This window comes from Genypterus blacodes, unplaced genomic scaffold (assembly GCF_046128005.1).
Source record: "Genypterus blacodes isolate CSIRO-AG114 ecotype Tasmania unplaced genomic scaffold, CSIRO-AGI_Gbla_v1 ptg000085l_1, whole genome shotgun sequence".
Lineage (NCBI taxonomy): Eukaryota > Metazoa > Chordata > Actinopteri > Ophidiiformes > Ophidiidae > Genypterus > Genypterus blacodes.
The window spans coordinates 1,563,823-1,576,361 of NW_027466890.1; positions in this window are offsets into that span (position 1 = coordinate 1,563,823).

Below are 12,539 nucleotides of genomic sequence, written 5' to 3' on the forward strand. Positions count from 1 at the left end.
ATTTTTTGTTTTCAGTCTTGGTGTATTCTGTTGAGCGACTGAGACAGGGGGGTGGTGTGTGAACAAAGGAGAGAGGTGAGAATGGACACAGAGAGGGAGAAGGAGAAGAAGAGGGAGAGAGAGGAGCGTTGTGAATGAATGAGATTCATAACAGCAGACTGGTTGGTCACAACGTCGGGGTGGCAGGGATGGGAGGAAATATTACTAAATGAACCCCTTTGCTGTCGTGCGTTTCCTTGGAGATATTCAAAGGCTCTTTCATAAAGGCCAATGTCGTACACTGGAAAGGCACAGATTTCACCTGCCATGTTTATCTCCCACTTAATCCCACTCACCGTACACAAACCGGAATCCGTTCTGTCGATCTTCTATTTCTGTATTTGTCAATCATCTTCCCTCTCCCCCTCCGTGTTCTTGTCAGCACAGTGGAAGTGACTTGTATGATGAGAGTGGTGCTCTCTCCATTAGTGCCAGTCAATTTGTCCTGTTTAGGTCCTTATGTAGCTTCTCCTTCAGGGCAGAGCTGGATAACACGCTCCAGCAGTGTCCCAATCACTGTGATCACCTGTGACAAACCACACCGAGGTCCAATCAATACGCGACTCTCCTGGGTGGGGAGTGGGGGGATTAATGTAACACATGCTGCTTTGAGTGTGGATGTGTGGCGCTCTATACCCATTACCAAAGCTCCCTATACATTTGGAATTAATCAAATAAGGATAAAGCATCAGACTGTCGGCGTGCCAATATGGTTATTTTAAATGTTTAAACGTTTACTCTAATATCTCTAGTTATTCAGATTTTACATTCAACATGAAACATTATTGTTGTCGGGTTTGTTTAAAAGCAGATATTAGCTAGGAAATTCAGTGTACCTGATCTGAAAGCATGAAAATAACTGGAATGTGAAGGGTAAAAAGGCAGTGTGTCCATTTTTGGGATGAAAAACATTACATTTTACATAATTAACAATGAGCACTTACTACTTCTACTTAAAGGAGAATGTTGAATGAAGAACATAAACATGTAATGTAGCATTTTCCAAATGCAGTGTACGAGTTTAGTGCTTTAAATGAAACGTAATTCTTCGGGTAAAGGATTTAAGTTTGTCCACCAAGTAACTAAAACAAATTGGGCACTTTTGGCCAAAGCTGAAAAAAAGATCAGATTGTCGTAGGAGAAGTTTTGAAAGAGCTGAAATGATGGGAGTGTGTGGGAGATGGTGTATGGGGGTGGGGAGTGGTGAGCTCAGGCGCCGACTCCTATGGGAGAACTTTCACAGCTATATTAATATAACACAGAGGGGGTAGATACAGCTTTGTTTGTCTTGGGCTAAATTAACACCCCCCCATATCTTATATGATAATAGTCGTGCCGTTACAGGCTGGAGGATGAAGAGGATGACGAGGATGAAGAGCGTTTATGTCATTGCCCCCCCCCCCACCCCCACCTTCTGCTTAATTAGGCGGGACTACTCCCTTACAAATAAGCAAGCAGCTGAGCTGACGGAGATGTTGGTGAGGTACAGCCATTCGCCCGGACATCTAAGTTTCTTCATCTTTTTAGAGCCCTGAGCTGCAAGTTTCACACACAACGTCACACACCATACACACATGCACACAGTGTACCAAGATGTCCAGCTGTTCTTTAATCTTTTGTGGGAGGTATTTTTTTCACCCTTTTCTTCTCCTCTGATTGCTTCTTTCTGCAGCATTTCACCGTCTTGCCTTTTGTTTCCGTCTTTCTGGGCTTCTCCTCTTCTTCCTCCAACTCCCTCCCAGCTCGCGCCGAACCTCCCGCTGCGGTTGCCTACAAACGCCAACCGCCCACTGCCGCTACCCCCATGCCTCAGAGAGTTTGTCCCTCATTATCGGTCCTTACTGCACCCTAACCAACCTTCCCACCCAGCATGGTGTCGTAGCTTCAGTGCAGCATTGTCTCATTATTTCCACAGACACCAGAGAGGCAGGGCATTGTGGGACGTCAGACACTCCCCCTCGGTCAGAGGCCTGTGGGCGACTGACAGAGCCGACAGGTGATTAAGACGGGCCAAAGGTTTCTCTCGGTTCCTATCCGTCGCACAGCTACAAAGATATCATTTGACACGATCGCCGCACATTTACAACAATTAGTGTAAAGCCAGTGAGCGGTCAAAGGCAAACGTGCACAAACTTAGCAGCCTTACACTCTTCAAAGTATTAACACTGTTGAGAAACGCCCTGTCTCAAAGTGCTTTATGTGGCGGTAGAGTTGAACGATGCAAAACAAGAAATGGATTTAGAGCAAGAAGCATTATTCAAACTGCTGGATTGGGTCAATTGGGAAGCACTTTACCCCGGCTTTGTTCCAATTATCTCTAAGCTGCAACCTCCTTTATTTCACAACCCACCAATTCCACCAAGAGTGTTTAAAATGAACAACATTACATTAACCTTCCATTTCAAAGCAGATGGATTGTAGACGGTGCCGAGGAGACGACCAGGAGCACGAGCAGATGTCTGTAATTAGACAGCGATGTCTGTGGACAGAAATGTGAGAATCATGCATGTTGTGAAATTCATTCGCCTGTTGGTATGACAGAATATGTTAATGTTTAACGTGTGCAGATTGGGCGTAACTGACTCTGACTTCTTTAGATATTCTCTCTTTTCCATCTTCCGCTGTTTCCAAAGATGTGACCACATTATGTTAAATCATGTTAAATAAGTAAATAAGAGAAGAATGTTAATGTTAATGTTTTTAATTCTAAGGATAAATCCTCTTTACAGCTCTTTATATGTTTCAGTGCTCTTGGCGCTCCGTCTCTGCCATGAGTCATCTCCAAATTCCTTCTGTCTTCCCAGTGTTCCAAAAAGCAACGCGTAACGTTCATGTAACTGTTGGGCCTGTTTGCTCGGTTTGGTGGGGGGGGTTTGGCGAGGACACACCGCTGAGAAGGAGGAAGGAGGAGGGGTTGTCTGTCCTCGGAGACAGATGGCGCGGGGGGCTGGTCCGTTATGGGCTGGTGCTGGACGGGCTCCATGTGCTGTAGTGGGTAACTGGGGCCCAGGGTGGAACGTAGGCGGCACTCTGATCCTCAGCGCCACAGTATTCCTCAGGCACAGGAGTCCACTTCCCCCGCCCATCTGTTCCCTCCATCGCAGCTATGGCACAAGTTCCTGCACGCACATGCACACGCAGATACACACGCGTACTCCAACATATACACACATACTGTACGTCAGAGACTGCCCCCCCACCCCCCTGCTCATTCGGTGAGTTCAGTTATAGTGCAGCAGCAGCAGCTCTTCCCCCAACATTCCGCCTCCCCATCTCACAAAATTAGCCTCCAGCTTTGACTTGATCCTGCACCCGTTTGGTGTCACACTGACTGTATCTGTTATCGAGACGCTTAATCTCTCCCACTCAACCGTTGTTGGTGTAATCCTACATAATATTTCACGCCGCCCACGCATGCTTGTCGATGTCCGCAACCTTTGCCTGGATTTAATTGCCCTGCTGTCACCTGAGCAGGTAGATCCACAATCTGGGAGCCACAGAGCGGAACAAAACAAGCTCTTAGAAAAAACAAGTCGCCATAATTTGTGTCACGTATGACGGAGGGCGATGTGTTGTTTCTGTGACTGATCCGTGTCCCCGGTGATTTTTTTTTTCCTTTTTCACAAATCATAAATGGTTTCATAATCAGGGTGGTAATATATGTGCTAACACATGTGCTGCATTCGAAGTGATAATGACATAAATGGGAGAGATGACATGAATTTAGATCAGGAGGCTGTTTGTGAGTAAAGGTCAGATGGAGGCAGAGCACAGGGAGATATTTCCATGTGGAATCGGAATATTTGTCATCATCAGAGCGTGATTTCAAACTTTTTATGTGCCGTTTTAGATGAAAACTGTCATTCTTAACATGCTTAATGGTTTGTCTTTATTCCCTCCTTTCCTCTGGGTTTCATGCCGGGCTGAAGCCAATCCCATAATACAATGTGTGGACAGCAGGAAAAAACGCCTTCAACAGGTTGCTGCTACAACACGAACACAGACGCCACCACTTCCGCTTACAGTCACACATAGAATATTGGCTGTTTAAGGGTTGAATCTACATGATTTTGCATTATTTTATTCTAGATTCTGCTTGTAAACTGAGGCTCTCAGAAACCTGAATCATTCTAACCCCAAGCAGACATTGCAAAAAAGTCAACTTTGTAACAGACATTTGGAAAGTAAATGACTCACAAACACAACCTGCTCAGTTCATTTTAAAATAACTGAATTTGTCTTGGACTTTCGAAAGCTGTCAGTGTTTGCATCCATTTCACATTTCATACAAAACCATTTCCCTCCTCTACCAAACACACATATGCAATTCTGCATATAAAATAATACTCAGAATAAATACATAATAGTACATAGAACAAATACTACATCCTTAACATTAAGTAGCTTGATGGACAAAGGGACAAGCCTCAATAAAAAGGACGGACATTGAATACATATAGGTAGCCACATGTTCAATCGCTTCCCTGTGAATTAAAATTGAATTAGAATCAAACTAATTCAACATGAATCTGCCGTTAATGCTTGTGATTTAACTTTTAGCTGCAGCTTTTGAGCAAGATTTAAGTGTCAGAAAATCCAATATAAATAAACAACCACAATAAGGATTTTGTATTTCCACACTTAACAATTCACAATCAAACAAGCATACATGACTTTTCCTGCTGAGCTTGACACGCTTTTACACAGGGACCCTTAGCCAACTGTCTGAATGCCAGTTAGGGAAACATGAGACCTTAAATATTAATGCAGTAATATGGCATTGTTGGAATGCTTACTGAGCTGTGGGCTCCGGGCCTGCTGGGTTATTTGTCACACTCCAGAAAGCACACAGCAGCCAGAAGAGAAACCTTTATGAGCCAGAGAGCCAGAGAGCCAGAGAGCCAACACGCTGTGCTGTGCTGTGCTGTGCTGTGCTGTGCTGAGCTGAGCTGAGCCGCGGCCTCCTCAGCTGATAAGGCAAAATACGGTACCTTTTCATAACGTTTGTCATTTATTAGATATTGGCGTAACGTTTGGCCTTATCTTGTTGGTTTATAGTTAATGCTTTGGAGTAGCTGTGTGGAATTCACGATGACCCTGAAGGAGATAAGTGATACACTCTTTCTTATATGAAAGCCGGAGTGTAACAGATCACGTTTGTCTTTACTTTGTTGCCGGACCCCGAATGAAATGTGATGGCTCGCTCAGAATCTGTTTGCGATTATATCATTTACACACAAAAAAAGAAAATGAATTAAACTAATAGTCAAAGTCGCTCTCCCCCTCTCTTTCTATCTCTCTCTCTCTGGAATCTTCTAGCAACAGATGGCTGATGGAGAAAGCAGCAACACATTTATTTTCTCTGTCCTTTATTTGAACAAAAAAGTGTCATAATTGGACCGCCATCCTAACACACATATTTTAGTAGATATTGATTCTGTTCCAGTAGAGATATTTTCATCATCTACCGAGCGAACATGAGCCCCTTTGGGAATCGTTTTTCACCGAGAGCATGTTTAATATTAAGTTACAGAAAAATGTGCAAATATGGTAAAAAAAAAATATTATAAAAAAATAAGATACACCTCGCGTACACACACACACCACAGTTTTCTGCCTGGCTGCCTGTAATGTATTGAGTTAACCTTGAAGACGCCCTATGGAGCTTCATCTACGGAGGGCCGGGCTGGCATTGATGTGTGCTGTGCATCCTGCTTTGCTTCCACTCTGCAGGGAGCAAGGAGATGAGAAGACGGGAGAGAAGAAGAGTTATCGATATGTTAAATGTTGGAGTTCAACTTCAGAGAAAGAGTGAAAAAGGGGGAGTGTAGTTTGTGGCCACCTTCTTTAATATGCCACGGGCTTATTTTTCAACATTTTCTCCGCGTGTGTGTGTGTGTGTGTTTGTGTGTGTGTGTGTGTGTGTGTGTGTGTGTGTGTGTGTGTGTGTGTGTGTGTGGATGTTCGTGTGTGTGCGCGCTTGTGTGTCAAGAGGTTATGTTGGAGCTTCAGATCTGCCTGATTGGATATGTAAAGAAATGCAAATGGGAATTCAGCGATGGGATGCTGGAGCAGGATCACGACTGAGGGAAGCGTTGCGGCTGGGTACTTTGGAGAGGTCGGGAATGTGGGGGGTGGGTGAGGGGGGTTTGGGGTTGAACGGGGGAGTGGGGGTCAATGATGTGAATTCTATCGATCCCCAGTTTCCTGACAAGTGTTCAGTGATTTCCTGTCCCTGGCAGAAATATTGTGCTTGTTAATCCATTTGAGTCAGAGCAGCGAGGGGGCTCAGTGAAAGAGGCAGAGAGAGTCTGTGTGTGTTGGTTTGCGCGCGTGCGTTTGTGTGTGTTGGAAAATGGTGGGGGTCAACGCAAACAGGATGCTAATGAGCCTGCACAAATCAATGTGTGCTTAATCAGCGATTCAGCTCTGAGTGGCCAGGGGAAGGGTGGAGGAGGAGGTGAGGGGAGGAGAGGGAGCAAGGGTGGTGGAGGTGTGGAGGTGTGTGTGTCGGGGGGGGGGGGGGGGGGGGGGGGGGTGATTAGTGTTGGGAGGAGTTCATGAGAAAGTGCAGGCCCAACCTCTGATTCACTCCCTTTGTGGAGAACATTGGTGCTGTGGAGCTCCTGTGTGAATGCAGATGTAGATTCTTTCAGACGGAGCAGCAGCCGATCGCCTCTTAGTTTGTTGAACCGGCGCTCACCAGAAACAAAAGATGATCTCATTGTAAATCATTGTTCAGATTCTGTTTTTCACCTGAATGAATGAATTGGATCAAGGCAAACCTGTTTTATTATGAATTTAATCTCATTTATTTTTGGAGGCATTTGTATATTTGGTGAGGGTTTTTGAGGCGTCTGCTTTCCGGCGTTGATGCAAAATGATCCTAAATCTGCAACATCCGCTGTCTTCTGATGAGGCTGAGAGACTGAGAGCTCGTCAAGTCTGTTCCCTTCTTACAGAATCATGCAGGAATTGTGTCAAGCTGTGTCAATTCTTAATTACTCTTAAAGAAGATTATGTTCCGCTAGACAAAAGCGTTTATGTTATTATGAGAGTTATTATGAAAACTGATTCCTCTCTTATTATACTATGAAAGAAAGGCTCAGTAATGCTTTGTGCAACTAAGTGATTTCAATTAATAATAAATCATCATTCATAATAAGCTATTTACACCTACTGTACTTACCACAAGCTGTTCTTTTCATGTCCCCACAGTCTCATGGATGATCACACACAAGTTTAACATACAATTTGGATCTTATTGAACATAATCCTCTTGTTCATAAACTTTGATTATTTGACCCTCTCCCACAGGACATTTTCTCGCTTTTTTCCCCCCTCGGCAGGATGGTTACAAGAGTTCTGCATTAATCCTGCTCTTTACCCACTCACAAAAAGGCCACAACTCAATCAGTCTCCCGTCCCCAGGAACGGCGGCCTTTAAAAAATGACTCCATACCCTGAGCTGACAGCCCAAAGATGGGAAAAGAGGAATTAATCTCACAGAAAGACCCCGGATAAAAAGGGGGGGAAAATAAACTATAAAAGAAAGAACGTGGGGAGGGGAAGAGGGAGGGAGGTGCGGGAACAAGCTGTGTGTTTGCTGAATGCGAGGTTCACACTGAGGTCTGTATACAAATTGTACACAAATTCTTCAGCGGACTCGTATACACATTGCACAAACACACGTACACAAACCCAGTGTGTGTGAAGAGTAGAGGCAGGAGGGAGTAAGCGGGGATCAATCCATATTACGGTCTAATCTGTATCGCCCCTGGGCTGCTGCAGACCCGGGCTTTTGGGGGACTTTATGAAGTGTTGTCAACATGTTGTGATTCCAGCTGGAGCAGTGCCAGGCAAATAGGCCCACTGCATTCAGCTGTTAATATTCTATAACAGGAGCCTCTCCATGCAAACATTCTGCGTGTGGTGTTTTCTTGCAGCTAACACGAGGAATCTTTATTTGGATGTGACCTGATGGTGCAAACTGATGAAGGGTGAAGTAGTTTGTAATGTGCTGATTAGTTACATTAGTGACATTTAAGTAGAAATTGGTAACAAGCACGGAGCCGTCAGCAAGCTCATAAAATAAAATAAAATCCAAATTCAGTGATATTTAATTAGAAACACTGATCGATGAAGTAAAACAGCATCACAACCTTTTTCAGCTTTTCAACTGCAGCTGCTGAAAAATTGAGATGAAATCACGCCACAAGATCAATCCTTTAATTCTTATTTGTTAATTTGCACGTGCCCTTCAGAGGCAGATTTCACACAGAATTGACCCTCACTATTTGACACTTGCAGAGAATACTTAATTAAGCACACTTATAATATCCCCGCCTCCCTTAAATGCATATGTGCAGAAATGAGAATAAGGAGGTGCAATTTCCAGGCCACAGATGCATGTTTGATACATAACATGCATGTTTTCTTGAGTGGGATGCGTCACACCTGCGCCCCAAACCAGCGCCGGAGGCTTTGGACATCCGGCCCGGAGTGTTGATTTCTGCCGCCTATCCTTATCGATGCACACGCATCGAGAATGTCGGTGCGTTTGCATCAGCGTGTGCGATTTTGTAATGGAATCTGGACGGAGAGAACAGAGGAGACGCGGAGGCAGATAGGGGGAGGGATAAATGAAGTGAAAGTTAGATCACAAAGGAAAAATGTGAATCCCTGAGAGCGAAGCATCTCTGTGAAGTCGTCCTTTGTGACTCGCGAACTTCAGTAAATTTATCACATCACAGCCGACATGCATACAACACTCCTCATTCTGTTTCATTGCTGCTCTTGATCATCCTGGTCATTCATCCTTGGAAACGGCTGCGTGGACACGATGATGCCAATTGATTAACTGTTTGGACAAATACACATTAACATGCCTAACAGCAGTCATGTGCTTAATCTGTGACTGTAATTTAAATGGCTCAAGTCTGGTGTCATCTTGTTAGTGTTGGCGAATATCTGATGAGGCGACATCATTACAAACCCCCCTATCTATCTACATATCTGTTGGGGTAAATGAGCAATGGCTCCCGTTTGAGCAGGAGAGCCGAGCCGTCATTAGTGCGTCTGTGAATCCGCCCCGTTCCCCTAATGATGCAAAAACACGCCTGGCTATGCCTGAGCACGAGCCGTTTGAAGCGCGTGAAAAAAGTGAAATAAAAAGATTTTGAAGAAAGATGGATGCAGGGAGAAATGATAGGGTCTTTTACTGTGGTGGGGCTGCGTGTGTGTGTGTGTGTGTGTGTGTGTGTGTGTGTGTGTGTGTGTGTGTGTGTGTGTGTGTGTGTGTGTATGTTTCATTTTTATTTTCATTTTAAGGAGGAACGGCCTTTTAACATGCAACTCAGAATCTGTCTGTCTGTCAACCGCTCTTTGATGTCCTGCTGCTTGTGCAGCCTTTGAGAGGGCTTGGGTATCATTAAGCACTTCCAATGAGTTGTGCATTGAAAGATGACTGGATCCCCATACTTTTTCATCATGAATGAAAAGGAGTCTGCCTCTAATTTAACTGGCAACCTCAGTCAGCCTTAATTCATTTATTTGTCTGAAAAGAAAAAAACGGCCTGTGATTGACCAAATGATATTCTCCCACCATTGTTAGTCCATCTCTCTTTGTCACAGATGCTTCGTCGTGGCAACGTCCGGTATGTGATCGGTATTGATGTGCAGGTATGCGTCGTAGGGATGGGATTGGCTAATAGGTGGAGATATAATATATGCTTGTCACTGGTGAAGCAGAGCATTCCAGGGGGCTCCGCGTGTGGAATCTGAACGAGGAGGAAAGACATTAAATATTCTTTTTGATTGCATATCCAGCTGCATATTCTCACAGAGGGATTTCACTTTTAACTCGATGTGCTGTACACAAGCACTTTGCAGTTTAACAAATATTTTTCCCCTGGCAGCGACTCAGCGCAACGGTGGTTTAGCACTTAATCCTTCCCAACAAATCCAACGACTAGATTCACCCAGAGGTGGGCGGGGAGCTGCCATCTCTACAAAGGGAATTATTGACATTATTAAGCTATCGGTTTACCATATAAAACGCATTTTATATCATAAACAATTGTACGGTTTCCAAATCTCAAGCCCTCTTTGGGCAACAACTTAGCTGATAATGATGAAAGTGACCTTCCTCTAGACAGTTGAGTGGGCAGGTTTTATTAATGCAGTTAGGAATACTTCAGGGAATACTAATGTTAGTTGAGGCAGCATCTTAGACCTGCTTAAAACAGTTTTCACCACAAGTATCCCTTAGAATCAAGGGTCCTTTTGAAAAAAAGACCATCTTCTCATCTCTGACTCTGTTCTGAAAGCTCATTAGGGCGAGAGATCAAAGAGTGGGGCAGCCAGCTCTGTGAACTGTACACTGTGGGCTATTTCCATCTATTTATCACTCACACGGCTATTTTGGCTCTTCGTCGAGGTGATCTGCATCCAGAATGCACCACAGCTTTCCTCTGTAAGCTTGCCATTCTGGTGACATCCATCAGCGGCCCTCGGTGCAGTTTGGCACCCGGCGTTCGCTGAATTGAACGTCCATTTCCACCAAACGCTGGCCTGCACATCAAAGGTTTTTATACCTCCAAGTTACAGTAACAAACTGCTTCAACCTTGCCAAAAGGAGACCCAGATATTTATCTCTGGAGAGGAAAATAGATGGTCCAGGGCTAATTTTACAATGTGCCATGCAGCTGAAAGTATACTGGCATACAATGTGAGATACAGTATGCACAGTAATATGTCACAGTCCCGGATAATCAGAAATATTCCAAGGGCAAATAGTGATGCAATGAGGATTGTTCTTTCACTCAGGAATCACGTGTGTGTGTTGAAGTTGCTGAACTGTGCTATTCTCATCATTTTGACCTTAGCTGGATGCATCTTTCACATGCCCCAGATTTCAAGGGCCATCAAATTATTACTCTAAAAGACTGATTTTAAACTTGTTATTTGAAATTCCTGTAAAAAATTAACTGAAAAGGGAACTAAGGCTTTGTTTTGAGGAAAAATGACCTGAAGGAAGGATAGAGAGAAAACTGATTCAATGCATTCTGGTATTTTTTTAATATGTCTTTCCTAAAAAGCAACAGCAAATACTTGATAACTTTGCTACCGAAGACACAATTATGGTATGAAATTGAAGGCTGCATCAGTTAGTTAAGCTTAGAGGGGCAGAAAGACTTTTGTCATAGATATGGATTATAAGCGAGACATATCAACAGGAATAACAGCTCACACTTCCAGTTTCATTCCTCTCCAAGGGGCACAGACATGGCAGGGTTTCTCCCAGATTGAATTCCATCAGTAGGTCCATTTTCACAGAGCACTCTACTAAAAACAGTGTGTAAAAAGTTACATTGTCACATTAGAATATGTTGTATTACATCCAACTTCCTAACAAGCCTTTCTAGAATATGTTTGGGTATATTGTGGTACCTTTTTATGGCAGGCTGTGTGTTTGCTGTCTGCTTACTCACCTGTGTATGTGTGGATGTCGTTTACCTCAGGCTGGATGCCAAGTGGAAACTTGACCAGCTGAGTGGGAGGAGGACATGACTAACAACAACACAACCTGTCTCTAAGGAGGAGGGGGGAGAAAGAGAAAAAAGTGGCATATTGTTGCTTCAAACGTCTCCTAGCTTTTCTTTTTTTTCTTTGCTTTGCTTAGTCTGGGACCAACCTCCCTGCAAGAGCCCATATTTACACACGTGGACGGAAACACACCTGTGTCTGCATCGCTGGATTGGTGTGACTGCTCGGCGCAGGTGATGAGCAGGATGATGGAACATCTGTCAGTCTGCCTTTTACAGATGTTCAACTGTGACGCGTCGAGCGGGCGTATTGAAAGCATAGAGCGAGGACGCGTGGTGTAACTCGACTCTACCTGGAGAACATGCAGTATTTATATAATATTTAAAACCTTTTTTTGCTTACGGCTTACCGGACAAGAGAGAACGCAAAGGGGAGAAAACAGAAGGCTGTGATGGACGAGCCATTAGGGAGGGCGTGTGACGGACAGTGTGTCCTCTCTATGCGTACTTTATACATTATAGATGACACACACATACACACGCATCGCACACGTGCATATGCACTCAAACAGGATGCGTACCCTCATTTGTGCAATGTAGGTGCACTGACCCGTTCCCTGGAGCAAACGTTTGGTTCTCACAGGCCTGTCCAAACATTTCCTCTTCTGAAGGCCCTGTCTCCGTAAAAGTAACACTCACCTGATTCGTTCTTCAGAGACGCAGGAGAGGAAAAGAATGTATACACATATAAATGTGTGTCTGTGTGTGCGTGTGTGTGTGTCTGTATGTGTGTGGATGTTTCATTGCAGGGCTTTTTCTTTTTTTATTTAATTAAATACACGCTACAAAATCTGTCAGGGCATCTGAGCGGTGAGACTCGGGGGTTCCAGGTTGCTGTTGTCGCAGCGTTGCAGAGGAAACTAGGTTACTCCGTCTACATAAAGAAGCTGAGTG